Source organism: Tupaia chinensis, unplaced genomic scaffold (assembly GCF_000334495.1).
Source record: "Tupaia chinensis unplaced genomic scaffold, TupChi_1.0 Scaffold000418_1, whole genome shotgun sequence".
In the NCBI taxonomy this organism is placed as follows: domain Eukaryota; kingdom Metazoa; phylum Chordata; class Mammalia; order Scandentia; family Tupaiidae; genus Tupaia; species Tupaia belangeri.
The window spans coordinates 1,767,952-1,787,882 of record NW_006159923.1 but is presented as its reverse complement, the minus strand read 5'-3'; the positions used below and the strand labels follow the sequence as shown (position 1 = coordinate 1,787,882).

Genomic DNA, 19,931 nt, shown 5'->3' with positions numbered 1-19,931 from the left:
AACATGATTTTTTTTGTAGAACTTTATCATTGAAAAAAAAAAAAAAAGGGCCACCAACAGCCAAGACACTCCTGCAGAACAAGAGCATTACTCTATAACGCTCTAGAGTAATTAAATGAGTAACTTAATGGTTGCTAGGAGGAGACGAGAATGGGGAATAACTCTGCTGAAGGGTATGGGGCTTCTTTGGGGAATATGAAAATGTTCTGAAACTAGATAATGGTGAGTGGTTGCACAATTCTATTAATATACTAAAAGCCATTGAACGATATACTTCAAATGGGCAGACTGTATAGTCTGTGAATTATATCCCAAGAAAACTAGGTTAAAAAAAGTCTTACTAAATTGACAGTTCTGAAAACATGAATGAATTTAATCTGCGTACATAAAAAAGGAGCAAAAAAAAAAGAAGAAATTTATTTTTGAGAGATTTTTGTTACAGGGCACGTGTGCGCTCATCAGAGAGAGAAATCACCCCTCCCCCTCGCCCGGGGCATGGCCATGCCACGATCCCTTCTCCTCCAGTCACCTCTCAGGCCCCTAGGCATGCACGCAAATGCCAGTGAGAGCTTTACCTCAGTCGACCATGTGGGAGTCCAGCGACGTGACCATTATACCATCTGCTAGTCCTCAGAAAAAACACTTGAAAGTATACAGTAACGACTTTGAAAAACTGAGGCTAAAATGGTTAATGAAGTTTTAATTTTGTTATAATCTTAAAGAAGATCTGAAACTTTTTTTTTTTAAAGGTTTTTTTCATAGGGCACATGTTGTGCTTGTAGGTGAGAGATGAGACAGACAGTGAGAAGAAAAGTGAGAAATCATCCCCCAAGGGGGATGGCCATGCTGCAGTCCCTTCTCTAATCTCCTCCTAGGATTTTGGGCACACATACATATGTACTCAGAGAGATTTTCAAGCTGTCAGGTCAGGGACTCAAACCATGGTCGTCCATGTGGGAGCCTAGCACCTTAACCACTATGCCACTGCTGGTCCTGAAGAACTAAAAGTATTAACCAACTTCTTTGTATGCTTGAGAAAAGGCTTCATCACTTTTTAACATACTTGATGTAGCAGTTTTATCTTTTTTATTTTAAATCCATTTGTATTATATGCAATCTGAATATTACAGCTGTCAAAAAAAGAAAAGGAAGAGGTATTTTTTAAAATGAACACACTCTTGGAACATAATTTAAAGAGAAGAAATTGTCAGAGTTCTCATTACTGATAAGAAAGGAGGCCAGCAGGTGGCATGATGGTTAAGCCACTTGACACCCACACAGCAGACTGAGGTTTGAGTCTGGGACCTGGTAGCTTGTTCTCTCTCTCTGTGATAGTACATGTGTCCCGTAGCAAATTAAAAAATAATAGTAATGTGATGATAAATAAAATAATTAAGTCTTTTTAAAAAATGGTAAAGAATTTTCAGGGCCAGAAGGTGATGTGATGGTTAGGGCACTGGACTCCCACATGGCTGAAAACAGTTCAAGCTTTGAACCTGGTGGCTTGAAGGTCAGGCCAGCCACATACCCAAAATCCTGAGAGGAGAACAGAGGTGAAGGGACTGCAGCATGGCCATCGCTCCCAGGGGGTTATTTCTCACTTTCCCTCTTTCTGACTAATTCATGTGCTCTATGGCCAACACCTAAACAAACAGAAAAACAAGAAAGGAGTTTCTATCAACCAAAATTAAAAAAAAAAAAAAAAGAAAATTATCTTCTGTGATTTGCCATCCACACCTGCCAAGTTTCTAGTTGATGGTAACCACAGCCTACAGTTCCTTGGGTCTATTTGTGGTTTAAGAATTTAGAATTCTTGGAATTTTCTGAATGGTGTGTATATCATGCACACACAGAGTTTACAAGTAAAGGCATGACTGATGCAGCAGTGTTTGTAGCTGTAAAAAAAAGGAAAAAAAAAAGAAAAATAGTCAAAAGCCTAAATATCTGAAACAGAGAACTGGACAAATAAAAATGAGGTATTATTGATATGATACATATTTTTAAAGAATTAATTTTATTTATTTATTTATATAAATTTGACCAGAGAAGGACAGAGAGACAGAGAGAGGGAGAAAGTGAAAAAGTCAGTCACCATATCCAGGGCTCAAACCTAGTTAGCCACGTGGAAATCCAGAGCCCTTAACCACCACACCACCTGCCAGCCCCAATCTGATCTGCTATTAAACAGTAGTTAAAAGGAATAAAAACACACAGACCACATATTTTTCATAACATACGTGAACAGCAAGGATGTATGTTAAATGAATGACAGTAACTACTACCGGGAAAGAACAAGGACCGTAGGCCTGTGTGGCAGCTGGGGCGGAGGGACGACCGGGTCTGGCAGGGAAGTCAGGGGCATTTCCTACTATTCTGCACCAAGACTTGAGCTTCCATTGAAATGTGGCAAAATGAACACTTTTTTTTTTTTTTTTAAATCCTCCTGAAGCTTCATTAGAATGGCTAAGAGGGAATCATAAAGGTATAAATGCACAGAGACAAAGAGAAAAGAGCAGGAAAAGGCAGTAGATGAGGGGAAGTCGACAGAAATCTGGAAGACAGAAAGCAAGAGGATGAGAAGTAACTGACTCAGCAGGGGCAAAAAGCTGAAGTACAAGGCCACAGAGGGAAAAGTCACACACACACACAAAACAATCCAGTTAGTTCTGCAAAACCCCAGAGTGGTTTGATTGGGGTACCAGGAACACTGCAAAGAGGCAAAGCATGGGGTTGAAACAGAGAGCCAGTCAAAATAAAAGTTAGACCCTTCATGTCCCCTTTCTGTCCCCAAACACTCAGATAATTCTCTTCTTCAGCTCAGAAGAAAATAAGATTTATAATTCTGGTTGACTGAATCAGAGAGGTTCTAGAACAGAAGACATGAGGCACAGTTCAAGGGGTGAGGGAATGGAGTGAGATACCATACTCTAAACACCAGAAAGTCAAAGGCCACATACAAAATGGTGAGGCCACCAGCTCCCTTCCCCAATTTGGCTCTCACCGCTATCCTAGCAGTTCTGGTTCTGTGACCTTAACCCTACTTATGTTGTTAGCTGGCAAGAGATGAGAGCATTTCTCCTAGAAAAATGACTAAGAGTAAACACCTTCAAGTTACAGATAAAAGGGGAATCCCCAGAAAGTATGTGGACCTCCATTATCATGGTCTCTGTTATCAAGGGCCCAGAAGCACAGAATGTATCACTTTTCTCACCAGGAATAACCTATCAAAGACCACTAGATAGCTGAGCAAAACTGTTACAGAAAACTAAACAGAAGTAGGAACTCAAAGGAAATAGATAAACAAAATTTCACAATAATGTTCTCAAAGAGCCCTAAGAGGTGCTTTTGTTTGTTTTTTTTTTTTAAATAAAACATAGTGACATTAGAGAACACAATCTAATGAAAATTTAAACATGAGATAACAAGGACCAGCAGGTGGTGTGGTAGTTAAGGGTGCTGGACTCCCACGTGGCTGACCACAGTTCAAGTCCTGGACCTGGTGGCTTGCTTTCTCACTCTATCCCTCTCTGGTCAAAATTAAAAATAAGTGAATGAATAAATAAAGTTTAATAAAATAATTCTTTAAAAATTAAAAGAGAGAGAGAGAGAACAACAACAAGCAAGTTATCTCCTGGAGAGCTGACTGGAAAAAAGGGGGGGAGGGGCGCTGGGCCAGAAGGTAGCATGGTGGTTAAGGGCGCTGGACTCCCACATGCCCAACTGCAGCTTGAGTCCCGAACTTGGTGGCTTGTTTTCTCACTTTCTCTCGCGCTCTCTCTCTCTCATTCACTCACTCATTCACTCTGTCCTTCTCTGGTCAAATTAAAAAATAAAGTTAAATAGAATAATTCCTTTTTTTTTTTCCAAAGGGGAGGGGGCTCCAGTTAAAAAGTCCCATATCCATCAAACAGAAGGTATGGGAAGAAAAACAGGAAAGGAAAACAAAAAGAAAAGGTAAAAACAATACAGTAAATCCCCCAAGATAAGAAAAGCTGAATTTCCAGATTTAATAAGGCCAACTGCTCAGCACAATGAATGAAAAAGTCTCATTCCATAGCACCATGTCACAAAATTTCAAAATACAGAGAAAAAAGAGATACTAAAATATTTCCATTCCAAGAGAATACATCACATACAAAAACATTAGACTGGCATCATGCTTCTCAAAAGCAGTTTTAGAGGACGTAAAACATTAACATCTGGATTGAGTCAAACCAATAATCCAGTGTGGAACACAGAACACACACACATAAGGCCTCTAATAATTTGCCTCTTGTGCACTTATTCTCAAGAAGCAACTCTATGTGAATGTGCTCTACCTGAGTGTATAATGTAAAGAATGTGCATGTTAAAAAATGAATTATGACAAATAATGAAATCCACACAAGACCTCAGGAACAACGGACTCTCACGTAGGGGAAGGTGAGAAGACTGCCAAGGTGAGGGTAAGTCCCACATATACAGTCATATGCTTTCAACAGTTAGCCGACCGGCCCTGGTTTGCCTAAAACTTTCCAGTTTTAGCGATCAAAATCCTGTGCCCCAGGAAATCTCTCTCAGTCCTGGGTAACCCAGAATGGCTGGCCACTCCAGAAATAGTCTGGGCTGGGAAAAGAAGGACAGATGGCTCCAGGACCAGGTCTTCAGAAAGAAGACCACAACAAGGAATTTCACGGCTTTCCATTGCTTTAGGTTTCATACTCTGCATTTGCAGTCCATTCTGTTTTATTCCATTCTGTCTTGTATTCCTCTTTATCATTTTAAAGTTTATTTATTTCTTCCATGAGCAAAAGAGAGAGCACCAGCAATGCACTGCAATTCAGGCCAGCCTCCACCAGCCCGAGACCACAGGCACGCATGCCGCATACTCAGAGAGGTCTCCCAAACGTGAATGTGGAACCTTCGCTCCTGGGTCAGCCTTACAGAAGGAAGATTTTACCACTGAGTCCAAACCAGCCCCATCTTTGTTACTTTATTTACAAGTAGACCTCACATTTTGCTTCACTGTGCTTCACAGATACACTTTTTTTTTTTTTTTACAAATTGAAAACATGTGGCAACCCTGCTAGTCTAGCAAGTTTATCAGCATCATTTTTCAAACAGCTTGTGTTCATTTTGTCTGAGTCACATTTTGGTAACACTGGCAATTATTTCAGACTTACTCAATATTGTTATCTATATAGTGATCTATGATCTTTGATGTTACTAGTGTAATTTTTCTTTTAATTAATTATTTATTTTTTTGAAGTTTTTGTCATAAAAAAACTCTCCCAGGGGATGGCCACATCACAATCCCTCCTCCATTCTCCTCCTGAGATTTTGTGCATGTGCATGCACATGTCCAGCATGATTTTTAGCCTCCAGGCCCAGGTCTCGAACTGTAGTCAACTATGTGAGAGCCCAGCTCCTTAACCACCACACTACCTGCTGGCTTCTCTTTTTAAAATTTTGCTACAGGGTATATGCACTCACCAGAGAGGCAGATAGAGAGAGACAGAGAGAAAGCACCCCCCCACACACACACAGCAAGGGATATGACTGTATTATAATCCCGTCCCCTTTTCCCTCAGGATTTTAGGCACACACACACACTCACATGTTTTTCAAGCTGTCAGGCTCAGGACTCAAACTGCACAGTCAACCATGTAGGATCTAGTCTCCTTAGCCATCATGCCACCAAGTGGCCCAAGTGTAATTGATTTGGGATGTTCACAAACCATGGTCACATAAGATGGCAAACTTAATAAATCTTAGGTGCATTCTGACTGCTCCACCAACCAGTCCTTCACCGGTCTCTGCCTTTTCTCAGGTTCCCTTGTTCCCTGAGACACAGTTGAAATTTAGCCCATCGATAACCCTACAATTGCCTCTAAATGTTTGGGTGAAGAGTTACATAACTCTCATTTTAAATCAAAATCTAGAAACAATTAAACTTAGTGAGGAAGACAAGTCAAAGATTGAGATAGCCGAAAGCTAGATCTCTTGTGAGTTAGCCAAGTTATCATACAAAGGAAAAATTCTTGAAGGAAATTAAATGTCTTACTCCACAGAACACACAAATGATAAGACAGTGAAACAGTCTTATTGCTGATAAGAAGGTTTTAATGGTCTGGAGAGAAGCTCAGACCAGCCAAACATTCCCTGAAGCCAAAGCCTAATTCAGCATGAGGCCCTATCTCTTCTGTTCTTTGAAGGCTGAGAAAGGTGAGGAAGCTACAGAATCAAAGTTTGGAACTAGCAGGGGTTGGATCATGAGGTTTAAGAAGCCATCTCCAGAACACAAGTGGGCAAAGTGAAGCAGCAACTGCTAATGTACAAGCTGCAGCAAGTTATCCAGAAGATCAATCAATAAATTAAGGTGGCTGCACCATACAGTAGATCTTCAGTGTAGATAAAACAGTCTTATATTGAAAGATGCCATCCAGGACTTTCATAGCCAGAGGAAAAAAATCAATACCTGACTTCAAGGCTTCAAAGCAAGCCTCTAGTCGGGGCTAAAGAAGTTGGTGACTTCCAGTTGAAGCCAACTGCTCATCCTGCAAATTCTAGGGAAGGGCAGCAACAGTGACGGAAGATTAGTTATATGAGATGGTGAGGGGAATTAAATGAGTAATTTTAAATATTTTGTAGTAGGCAGGTCAGTAGAGGGCATGGAAGTTAAAAGTGCTATGTCCTGGGACCAGCAGTTAGCGTAATGGCTATGTCGCTGGACTCCCATGTAGTCGACCGTGGACCCAGTGGCTTAAACACACGCCGGGTGCATGTGTGTGTGTGCCCAAAATCCCAAGAGGAGAATGGAGGAGAAGAGACTGTGGCGTGGCCATCTCCCTGGGGAGTGATTTCTCGCTTTCTGTCTCTCTTTGTCTTTCTGGCGAATGCATGTGCCCTATAGCAAAAACCTCTCAAAAAAAAAAAAAAAAAGTGCTATGTCCTACATGGCTGACTCTGCAGTTTTAGTCCCAGACCCACTGGGCTTGAAAAATTACACTGGGCAGGACCAGCAGGTAGCATAATGGTCATGTTGCTGGACTCCCATATAGTCGACTGCTGTTCAAGTCCAGGACCCAGCAGCTTAAAACTCACACCAGGTGGGTGGGTGGGTGTGCCCATAATCTCAAGAGGAGAATGATAGAGAAGGGATCATGGTGTGGCTATTTCCTCCCACCCCCAGAAATGATTTCTCACGTTCTGTCTCTCTGTATCTCTCTGGCAAGCACTCGTGCCCTATCGCAAAATTCTCTTTAAAAAGAAAAGAAAAATTACACTAAGCATGTGTGCATGTGTACTCAGAATCCTGAGAGGGGACTGGAGGAGAAAAGATTGTTTTAAGGCCTCCCTGGGGAGAGGTGAGTGATTTATTTTTTTTGGGGGGGGGGCAAGGTTTTTGCTATAGGGCGCAGGGGCTCACCAGAAAGACAGAGAGACAGAGAGATAGAAAGCAAGAAATCATCCCCCAGGGGGGATGGCCACACCACAATCTCTTCTCCTCCATTCTCCTCTCGGGATCTTGGGCACACATGCACATGCGCCCGGCGTGAGTTTAAGCCACCAGGTCCGTGACGCGAACTGCAGTCAACTATGTGGGAGTCCAGCAACATAGCCATTATGCTAACTGCTGGTCCCCCTGATTTTTCGCTCCCCACACTCTGTCTCTCTCCAGCAAGTGCACACACCCTATAGAAAAAAAAGGGGGAAAAGAAGATCAGACTAATACAAATAAACATTAATACATTGAAATTTAGGACAAATTGAAAGAATGAACCATGTGACAGGATGCACTCAGAACATAGCATCACTTTTCTGATATACCTGACAAAAAATGCAAAACCTGAATATAATTATGAGAAATGCTAAGAAAACCCAACTGGAAAACAGTCTCAAAATAATCAATCTGGGACCAGTAGATGGCGGTTTAATGCATTTACTATTAAAATCCCAGCAAAAGCATTTTTGATACATTAGATGATTTAAATTTCCATGGAAAGGCAAAAAAAAAAAAAAAAAAAAAAAAAAAAAAAAAAAAAAAAAAACAAAAACAGCAAGAAAAAGAAAAAAAAAAAAAAAAAAAAAAAAAAGAAAGAAAAAAAATCAAACTAGAACAGCTACAACAATTTTGGGGAAAAAAAAAAAAACCTGAAGTTGGAAGAATAAGTACTTACTGTATTGCTAAACTACAATAATGAAGACAATATGGTATTGGGAAAATTGGCTATCTGTAACCAAAAGAAGAAAGGAAAAAAAAAAAGAGCAAGCAGGCTGAGGCCACATGGGAGGTCCAAGCTCAGTTCCCGGCCCACTCTAAAAACAAGACAAAACCAGAAAAGCTACTCGGGTTCTGTGCAGATAGCAGGCCCACAAGATGTCCCTAAAACCCGCCAAACCTTCTGTAATAAGTGTGGCAAGCACCAACCTCATTAAGTGACACAGTACAAAAAGGGCAAGGATTCTCTGTATGTTCAGGGAAAGCGGCGTTATGACAGGAAGCAGAATGGCTACCGTGGACAGAGTAAGCCTATTTTCCGGAAAAAGGCAAAAACCACAAAGAAGACTGTGCTGAGGCTTGAATGTGTTGAGCGCAACTGCAGACCTAAGAGAATGCTGGCTAGTAAGAGATGTAAGCATTTTGATAAGAGATGTAAGCATTTTGAGCGGAGTCCAACGGCGATGGCCTCCAACTTTAAGAAAGCAAACATATCCTCAAGTTCCCAGAGAAAAAGGATGAGCCCAAAGCTGGAGCTTACTACAGAGCAGAGACAGGAAATCCGGGGAGCTTTCGACCTCTTCGATGCTGATGGAACTGGATCCATAGATGTTAAGGAACTGAAGGTGGCCATGAGAGCCCTGGGCTTTGAACCCAAGAAAGAAGAGATCAAGAAAATGATCAGCGAAATTGATAAAGAAGGGACAGGAAAGATGAACTTTAGTGATTTTTTTGACTGTGATGACTCAGAAAATGTCTGAGAAAGATACCAAAGAAGAAATCCTGAAAGCATTCAAGCTCGTCGATGACGATGAAACTGGGACGATATCATTCAAAAACCTGAAGCGTGTGGCCAAGGAGCTGAGCTGGGCGAGAACCTTTCTGATGAGTTGCAGGAAATGGTCGATGAGGCTGATCGAGATGGCGAGGGGAAAGTCAACGAGCAAGAGTTGCTGCGCATCATGAAGACCAGCCTTTATTAGATGAGCGGCTTCATTCCGGCCGCAAGCATATCTGCCTAGATTTAGTGCCTGTCGTCATGTGAAATCTGGCTTGGAGAACACCAACTGTCCCCCTACCGACCTTATTGTATAACTTTAGTAGCAACCTTGGATCTAGTCTAGATTTTTCCAAGTGTTCTTTGATATTCCAGGTTTTGTAAAATGACCTGCCAACTGCTTTACTTTTCAAAAACAGACAAGAGTGCATTAAACTGGAGGAAAGGGTCTTAAAGCTTTGCCCACCTGCCCTTCTGTCTTGCCTTGCTTCACTCTTGTTCTGCATTTCCACTTCTTTGCAGAACAGAACACCTTCCTCAACAAGCACATGTTGGCTCCCTGTCACCACAAGCAGTGGCTCCAGTTGTTCACTGACACCTCAGTATACTTTTCTCTTTTGTGAGCCCCAGTAAACTCTTGCACTGGCATTTTCGGTGTGTGTTAATGCTATTGGTTTTGTCTTAAAAATAAAATGTTTCTTAGTTTAAAAAACAAGAGAGAGATGTAAGCATTTTGAACTGGGAAGAGATAAGAAAAAGGGTCAAGTGATCCAGTTCTAAGCCTCATCTTTTCTATTATGAAGACGACAAAATCTTGAGGGGAATGGTCACCTAATTTGATTATAGTTGGTCTATTTGTGAGGAAATAAATAAATCAATAAAATTCCACTTTTGGGGAAATTTGATTCATGGTAAAAAACAAAACAAAACAAAACAAAAAACTACTCGGGAGGCTGAGGCAGGAGAATTCTGACATACAGAGAACCTGCTTTTTTTTTTTTTTTTTAATGAACAACAGAGAGAGAAAGAAAGACAGAAAGCGAGAAATCACCCCCCAAGGGAAATGGCCACACCGAAATCCCTTCTCCTCCATTCTCCTCTCAGGATCTTGGGCACGCATGCACACCCACCTGGTGTGAGTTTAAGCCATCGGGTCCAGGGCACGAACTACAGTCGACTATATGGGAGTCCAGTGACATAGCCATTACACTAAATGCTGGTCCCCAGAGAACCTGTCTTAAAGACCAAGGGGCTACCAGGTGTCATGGTGGTTAAGGTGCTGGATTCCCATATGGCCAACTATAGTTTGAGTCCTGGACCCAATGGTTGAAAATCAAGGTAGGTGAGTGTGTTTGTGCGTGCGTGCATGTGTGTGTGCCCAAAATTCCAAAAGGAGAAAGGAGAAGGGTATGGCCATCTCCCCTGGGGGTGATTTCTCACTCTTCCTCTCTCTGTCTGTGTCAGGTGAGCACATGCATTCTACGGCAAAAAGCTTTAAAAAAATAAATAAATAAAAGAAACGAAGAACGAAAAGAAAAGAAAAAAGAGACCTAAACACAAACTTTAGAAAATAATTTCGTGAACTAAAAGTAGGCCAACAATTGCATCATGACAACACAAGAAAAATAAATCTGTGAAATAAATTTAAATATAAAACTTCACCAATACTTAAAATTTTCACTCTGTGAAAGACAGTCTTAAAGGCCAGTATCAAAGCATAGAAGTTAAGCACTGTGCACAGGGAGCAGGATCCCACATGGCTGACCACAGTTTAATTCAGCAATAAAAAAGGAATAATGATAATACAAACAACTTGGGTAGATCTCAACAGCATGCTGAATAAAAAAAGCCAATCTCAGAAGGTAACATATGATTCTATTTATATAAGATTCTGAAAAGAAATTATAGTAAAAATGATAACATTAAGATAATCAGCGGTTGCCAGAGATCAGAGGTGGGGGAGAAGACAAAGGCTACAGAGAAATAGTGAAGAGAGATTTCATTAAAATGATGGAACAGTTCTTTATCCTGGTTATAGTGACAATTACAAGAATCTATATATACAATAAAATTTCAAAGAACTATACACTAACTCCTCCTGCCAAAGAGTGTGTGTAAAAATGAGAAACAAGACGTGAGGTTTAGTTAACAATATTGTACTAGTGTCAACAGCTACAGTTATCATAACTCTACTGAGACTAGGTATCACAAGGGATGACTGGGCAAAAGAAGACAAACAGTGTATGATTTCTGCTTTTCTTTTTTGAGATTTTTGCTATAGGGTATGTATACTCGCTGGAGAGATAGAGACAGAGAAACAGAAAACAAGAAACTCCCCCCAGTAGGGGTGGCCACACTGCAATCCCTTCTCCATTCTCCTCTCGGGGTTTTGGGCAAGCATGCACGTGTGCCTGGCATGAGTTTAAGCTGCCGGGTCTAGGACTCGAGCCATGGTCGACTACGTGGAAGTTCAGTAACATAACCGTTACACCATCTACTGGCCCCAGATTTCTGCTACTTTTCATAAATCTGAAATTATTTCTAAATAAAAATGAACACGAACACACAATAGGAGCCAGATCTATGCCTCCACCTAAAACAACTAAAACATAAACAAAACATGAAAACACAGTTTTCAAGATGCTACATATCAAGCAATGAGAGGCAATGATCCCCAAGAGAGAGGGAACAAAATACTTGAGGGTCTAGGAATGCCACATTTATTACTTAGAGAATTTCAAGGACACTGTGACAGAGGTAGAACCCCTACCGAGAATGCTGGTCTCCCTGTTCAAAAGCTAGAAGTGCAGGAAGACTAAGAAAACAAGAATTCATAAGACAAAATACCACATAGGAAGAGCTGCATAGTTCTACAGAATTAACTCTAAGTACTAAGCTGAGTATTTATTAGTCCCTACATGTGAAAAAATGACCCAAGGCAGGGAGTAGCAGAGAACATCCAGAAGAATTACAGAGAATAGTGCATGGCCCTTCGACAGGACCTAAAATAGTAGCTGTTCCTAACAGACTGAAAATCTCAAAAATAACAAGATTCACAGATGGTCCTGTCTCAGTTGTTGGGAAAAATTAGCCCTGGAACCAAGTACTCCACTGTTTTCAGGTAACAAATCTTACCAACAAGACCCCAAAGACTCAGCTTCCAGTTAACTTAACTGCCTCCAATAACAAAGTTCAAGAAAATTTACAGAAAGGGGAAAAAAAAAAAAAGAAAAAGAAAAATAAAGCCAGCACCCAAAAAAGATAAAATCAACATTGTCTAGCATTCAATTAAAGATTACCAGGCACTTAAAAAAAAAGAAATTACCAGGCACTGGTAATCTACTATAGACTGGGGATTTAGGGAACCAAACCCCTCATGGCTGATCACAATTTGAATCCCGGGCCCAGCAGTTTGAAAATCATACCAGGTATGAGAGAGTGCATATCCCAAATACTGACAGGATGGAGAAATGAAAAAGGAACTGTGGCAAAACCACACCCTGTTGGGAAGCACTTTCTCCCTCTCTGTCTCTGGTAAGCACATACATCCTCTGGTAAGCACATACAAAGGAAAAAGAGGGGCCAGCAGGTGGCATAATGGTTAAGGCGCTGGACTCCCACATGGCCAACCATGGTTCGAGTCCTGGATGTGGTGGCTTGAAATATCACACCAGGTGCATGTGTGTATCTAACCAAAAGCCACAGGAGGAAAACAGAGAAGGGATTGCAGTGTGGTCATCCTCCCTGGAAGGTGATTTCTCACTGTCTCTCTTTCTCTTCCTCTGGCAAGTGCATGTGCCCTATGGCAAAAACCTATAAAATAATAAAATAAGGGGCCAGCAGGTAGCATAGTGGTTATGTTACTGGACTCCCACATGGCTGACTACAGTTCGAGTCCCAGCCCCAGTGGTTTGGAATAACGTCAGGCATGCATGCATGTTTGCCAAAGATCCCAGGAGGGAAATGGAGGAGGGATTGATGGTCATTTCCCCTGGGGGATTCTCACTTTCTCTCTCACTGTGTCTGTCCCTTCAGGCACATGTGCCCTAAGGTTAAAAATGCTAAGAAAGAAAAATGATTATCAGGCATAAAAAGAGGCAGGAAAAAAATTATTCATCCTGAGAATAATCAACTGAAATCAACCTAGAAATGACACAGATGTTAGAACTGGTAGACAAGGATGTTACAAGTTGTAACTGTATTCCACAGATTAAAAAGGGGAGACATACAAGATATAAAAAAGAAGACTCAAATCAAAATTCTCAAGGAAACAACCATAATATGTTAACAATTAAAAAGATTTTCTAAAAAGTTAATTTAAAAAATGCATATTACGGAAAAACTATGCATGGATTTCAACTCCTTTGATACCAAAATAAACGTGTATTAATTTATTATAACATATCTGAAAAGGATTTAGTTTGAGGCACTAAGAAGGGTAAGATATTTGAGTTGAAAAGAGCCTCCAACAGGGCAACACAAATTGTGCCGAAATCAAAGTAAAGACAGACATCGCGTTTATGGTGAGATCTGGCCAGCAGAATACTGAGATCACTTACACTTCATGAGAAGTTTACAGACATGCCTCAAAGAAGCCGGCAGTTTACAACTAGTTAACTCATTTAAAGGAGGGGCGAGATGGTGTTGATGACACTCTGGCAATAGACTATTCTCAGTGAAGAAACAATCTGGTCCTGCTTTAATTACAAAGCACTGACAATCTGCAGCAGAAATAGCCAACACAACAGACATCTAACAAATTAGTTCAGCTTAAACTGGCCGAAAAACTAAATTTAAGCCAACTCTCTGCTCAATGAGTACCCAAACTTTAGTGGCCAGATCAGCTACAAACAAGAGGAAGGAATTCAATGAAAATTTAAGTAAGTGGGATCAAGATCCTGAAGCATTCCTTCATAAAACTGTAACAAGGAAATGACACATGGCTACACCAGTATGATCCTCAAGACAAAGCATAACCAACACAATGGCTACCAAGAAGAGGAAGTGGCCCAGTCCAAGCAAAAGTGGGCCATCCAAGACAAAGATCAGGGCAAGTTTTTTGGGATGCTCAAGGTACTTTACTGCTTGACTTTCCAGAGAGCTGAATGGTAACATCTACTTATGAAAATGTTTGAGAAAGTTAGCAAAAGCTTTAGCAAAAAAACACCAGGAAAGCATCACCAGAGAGTCTTCCACCATGACAATACACCTACATTTGTTCCTCATCAAACAAAGGCAATTTTGCAATTGTTTCCAGTGGGAAATCATTAGGCATTCACCATACAGTCTTGGTTTGGTTCCTTCTTACTTCATTTTGTTTCCTAATCTTAAAACAATTCCTTAAACAGGGGACTAGCAGATGGCATAATAGTCAAGTCGCTGGACTCTGACATGGTTCGAGCCCTGGACCCAGGGGCTTGAAACTCAGAATCCTGAGACCTTCAGGCACATGTGCCCTAAGGTTAAAAATGCTAAGAAAGAAAAATGATTATCAGGCATAAAAAGAGGCAGGAAAAAAATTATTCATCCTGAGAATAATCAACTGAAATCAACCTAGAAATGACACAGATGTTAGAACTGGTAGACAAGGATGTTACAAGTTGTAACTGTATTCCACAGATTAAAAAGGGGAGACATACAAGATATAAAAAAGAAGACTCAAATCAAAATTCTCAAGGAAACAACCATAATATGTTAACAATTAAAAAGATTTTCTAAAAAGTTAATTTAAAAAATGCATATTACGGAAAAACTATGCATGGATTTCAACTCCTTTGATACCAAAATAAACGTGTATTAATTTATTATAACATATCTGAAAAGGATTTAGTTTGAGGCACTAAGAAGGGTAAGATATTTGAGTTGAAAAGAGCCTCCAACAGGGCAACACAAATTGTGCCGAAATCAAAGTAAAGACAGACATCGCGTTTATGGTGAGATCTGGCCAGCAGAATACTGAGATCACTTACACTTCATGAGAAGTTTACAGACATGCCTCAAAGAAGCCGGCAGTTTACAACTAGTTAACTCATTTAAAGGAGGGGCGAGATGGTGTTGATGACACTCTGGCAATAGACTATTCTCAGTGAAGAAACAATCTGGTCCTGCTTTAATTACAAAGCACTGACAATCTGCAGCAGAAATAGCCAACACAACAGACATCTAACAAATTAGTTCAGCTTAAACTGGCCGAAAAACTAAATTTAAGCCAACTCTCTGCTCAATGAGTACCCAAACTTTAGTGGCCAGATCAGCTACAAACAAGAGGAAGGAATTCAATGAAAATTTAAGTAAGTGGGATCAAGATCCTGAAGCATTCCTTCATAAAACTGTAACAAGGAAATGACACATGGCTACACCAGTATGATCCTCAAGACAAAGCATAACCAACACAATGGCTACCAAGAAGAGGAAGTGGCCCAGTCCAAGCAAAAGTGGGCCATCCAAGACAAAGATCAGGGCAAGTTTTTTGGGATGCTCAAGGTACTTTACTGCTTGACTTTCCAGAGAGCTGAATGGTAACATCTACTTATGAAAATGTTTGAGAAAGTTAGCAAAAGCTTTAGCAAAAAAACACCAGGAAAGCATCACCAGAGAGTCTTCCACCATGACAATACACCTACATTTGTTCCTCATCAAACAAAGGCAATTTTGCAATTGTTTCCAGTGGGAAATCATTAGGCATTCACCATACAGTCTTGGTTTGGTTCCTTCTTACTTCATTTTGTTTCCTAATCTTAAAACAATTCCTTAAACAGGGGACTAGCAGATGGCATAATAGTCAAGTCGCTGGACTCTGACATGGTTCGAGCCCTGGACCCAGGGGCTTGAAACTCAGAATCCTGAGAAGAGAATAGAGGGGAAGGGATGCGCATGTGTGCCCAGAATCCTGAGAGGAGAATGGAGGGGAAGGGACTGCAGTGTGGCCATGCCCCCTAGGAGGTGATTTCTCACTTTCTGCCTATCTCTGTCTCTCCAGTGAGTGCTGCACCCTGAAAGAAAAAAATCTCTCTTAAAGAAAAAAAAATTTCTTAAAGGGCACATACATTTCTTCAGTTAATGAATGTAAAAAAGGCTATATCAATATGGTAAATTTCTCAGGATCTTCATTCAGTTCTTCAGGGATGGACTATCTGGTTAGTATTACTGCTTACAAAACTGTCTTCAACATAATGGAGCTTATTGTCAGAAATAAAGTTTATATTTTTACATTTATCTTTTAATTTCATTTGTCCATAAACTTATTGGAGAGCCTTTATATGTGAAAAATACATATTAAGAGAGGAACTTCACATTAGATATTGCAAAACAAAGTTAATTTGACACAGAAACAAGCTTTCCAATAAAGCAGGAGGGAAAAAATTTTTTAAAAATCTGATCTAAGGTATAACCTTCAAGCAGCCTGATGCATAGAGTACCTGATAAAAGAAGAAAATTTTGGAAAAATAAAATGGCCAAAACCTCTCCAAACTTGAAGAAAACTATAAACTCACATATTTAAGAATGTCAGTGAGCCACAAGAAAAAAGGAAAACGAAGGAAAAAAACTACACTAAGGCATGTAATAATAAAACTGCTAAAAAACAATAATAAAGAAAAGGCAGAGCTGGCCCATGGCCTAATGGTTACAGGAGCAAGATCCCACATGGCTGATTACAGCTCTAATCCTAGCCGTGGCTGCCTGAAAGACAGCCAGACACGTGTGTGTACGTGCCGCAGATCCCAGCAAAATGAAGAACTGGACGGAAGGAAACTGCAGTGTGATCATGCCCCATTAAGGGGTGCTTTCCCCCTCTCACTCCTTCTCTTATCTCTGGCAAGTGCACATATACTCTGTCAATTTAATAAAACAACAACATTAATAATAAAAAGCAGTAAGAAAAGGGATGCTAGATACAGAAGAACAAAGATGAGGATACCAGGGGCCAGCAAGTGGCATAGTGGTTAAGACACTGGACTCTCCACATGGCTGATCGTAGTTTGGGTCCTGGATCCAGTGGCTTAAAAATCATGCCAGGGATAAGTGTCCAAAACTCCAAAAGGAGAAAGAAGAAGGGATTGAGGCATGGCTGTACCCCCGGGGGATGATTTCTCATTTCCCCTGTACCTTTCTTCAGCAAGCGTAAAAAAAAAAAAAAAGTAAGTAAGTTTTAAAAAGATAAGCACATGAGCAGAATTCCTGATGGAAACAGAGGTGGACAGAGTGAGAAAGCAAATTCCCAGGTCCGGACTCAAACCACGGTCGGCCATGTGGGAGTCCAGTACCCTTAACCCACAACACCTGTTGAACCCTTAAATGTCTTCTAAGTGAAAGAAACCATATGCAAAAGGCCATATAACAGTAATTTCAAAAAACTGTGTTTGGGGGGGGGAACCAGCAGTTAGCGTAATGGCTGTGTCGCTGGACTCCCACGTAGTTGACCGCGATTCGCATACCGGACCCAGTGGCTTAAAACTCATGCCAGGCACATGTGCATGCGTGCCCAAGATCCCGAGAGGAGAATGGAGGAGAAGGGACTGCAGTGTGACCATCCCCCTGGGGGGTGATTTCTCGCTTTCTGTCTCTATGTCTCTCTCTGTCCTCTGTCTGTCTGGCGAGCACATGCACACTATAGCGAAAACCTCTCCCCCACCCCTCCCCCCCAAAAAAACCTGTGTTTGGGGAACAGCAGTTAGTGTAATGGCTATGTAGCTGGACTCCCATGTAGTCGATCCCGGTTTGCATCCCAGACCCAGTGGCTTAAACTCATGCCGGGCGCGTGTGTGTTGTGTGCCCAAGATCCCGAGAGGAGAATGGAGAAGGGATTGCAGTGTGGCCATCCCCCCTGGGGGGTGATTTCTCACTTTCTTTCTCGCTCTGTCTTTCTGGTGAGTGCACACACCCTATAGCAAAAACCTCTCAAAAAACAAACAAACAAACAAACAAACAAAAAAACAAACAAAAAAACAACCCAAACTGTGTTTTGATGGATATGATAATGCTACAAAGAAAAAGACCTACACACAATGGGTGTATTTGTTTCACATCTAAGGAGACAACTGAATGCAATGTGGAACAGAAAATGTAAGTGGGAAAACTGATGAAATAATAAAAAGTCTATAGTACTGTACCAATGTTAATTTTAAAGTACTGTAATTATGTAAGACAGTTATGTCAGAGGAGGCTGTGTAACAGGCACACAGAAACTTTCTGATATCTTTGTCATTCTTTAAGTCTAATTATTTCTAAATGTTGTTTTTGTTTTTGTTTTGTTTTAGTTAAATGGAGCCAGCAGGTGGCATGGAGATAAGGCACTGGACTCCCACAAGGCTGATCATGGTTCAAGTCCCAGATCCAGCAGCTTGATAAATATGCCGGTCGAGCGCGCGCGCTCCAAAAATCCTAAGAGGAAAATGGAGAAATGGGATTGTGGTGCAGTCATCCTCCTTGAGGGGTAATTTCACATTTCTTTGTCTCTGTCTCTCTCGGGCAAGTACACATGCTCTATAGTAAAAACTAAAACTAAAAGAAAAAAGAAAGAATAAATGTATATTTACCACACAATTCAGTCATTCCATGCCTATTATTCCAGGAGAAATGAAAATATATCCACACAAAGAATTGTGATATAAAAACATAGCATCTTTCTTGGTAACAGTCTCAATCTGGAAAACCCAAATGCCCTTCAAGAGGTGAGTGGACAAATAAAATGTGGTATGTCCATACAACAGAATCCAATAGAATTTAACCATGTAAACAAACTACTGTAACAAGCAATGATGAATCAATCTCAAAGTCCACACACTAAGTGGAAAAAGCTACACACAGAAAATGTGGTTCCATTATGGTTCTATTTACGTGAAATTTCAGAAAAGGCAAAGCCGACCTATCGTAACAGAAAGCAAATCAATAGTTGCATGGATACAGGGCTAAAGGGCAGAACAGACTGCAAAGGAGTACAAAGAAACCTATTGAGGTGGAGGGAACGTGAGCTACCTTGCCTGAAGTGGCAATTACAAGGGAGTATACAAATGGCAAAACCCAACACAAAGCATATGCTAAATACACAGTTTATTGCATATAAATTATTCCAAATTTCACGTATTGAAAAAAGATAAAAATACCAAATACTAATCCACACATAATTAGACCTAAGAACACTGAGAGGAAGTCAATATTTGCTTTCTGAAGGAAGGAACCCCCCCTAAAAAATGTCAAATTAGGGAGAAGAGGTGCAAGTGACTATTTGCACTTGAAGTATATTTCAGTACTATTTCATTTCCTAAATTTTTGATAAAAATAAGAATTCAATTCAGACTTGAGAAAATATATCCATTATTCTCAACTCTGGGTAGTAGATACGTGTGTTACATTAATTTCTCTCTACTTTTTTCTTATATATAACTCTTTTTAATCTACACACTTGCTAATAAGAAACTGAAATATCACGCCTCTTTCAGGTTTGTTCATTTAAGTGGTAGAGTTTAAGAATGGCTACAAGGGCCAGCAGGTGGCGTGGTGGTTAAGAGCACTGACTTCCACATGGCCAACCGTGGTTCCAGTCTTCGACCTGGCGGCTTGCTTTCTCACATCCCCTTTCTTATGGCCACACCACAATCCCTTCTCCTCCATTCTCCTCTCGGGATCTTGGGCACACATGCACACTTGCCTGGCCTGAGTTTAAGCCACCGGGTCTGGGACTCAAACCGTGGTCAACTACATGGGAGTCCAGTGACATAGTCATTACGCTAACTGCTGGTCCCCACATTCCCTTTCTCTGTCTCTGGTCAAATTAAAAAAGAACAATAACAAATGCAATTAAATAAATAATAAATTCTTAAAAAATAAAAAAAGGAAATGAAAAAAGAATGGCTACAAACTCCTACCACTTCTGTAGCACGCTCCTTTGCTGTATGACTTTGTACCTCTTCTCAACAAGAGAATCTTGTTGCTGCTCTTAGAACTTGCCTTGAC

The 19,931-nt window shown here is 40.6% G+C and overlaps 1 protein-coding gene and 1 pseudogene across 1 annotated transcript in view; one reads left to right on the top strand and one right to left on the bottom strand.

Annotated features, from left to right (window-relative positions):
* Nucleotides 1-19,931, bottom strand: part of ASXL1 (ASXL transcriptional regulator 1) — a gene marked incomplete at its 5' end in the record, with an annotated part of 80,103 nt that overhangs the window by 22,857 nt on the left and 37,315 nt on the right.
* On the top strand, nt 8,629-9,345 carry LOC102494924 (centrin-2 pseudogene; annotated as a pseudogene).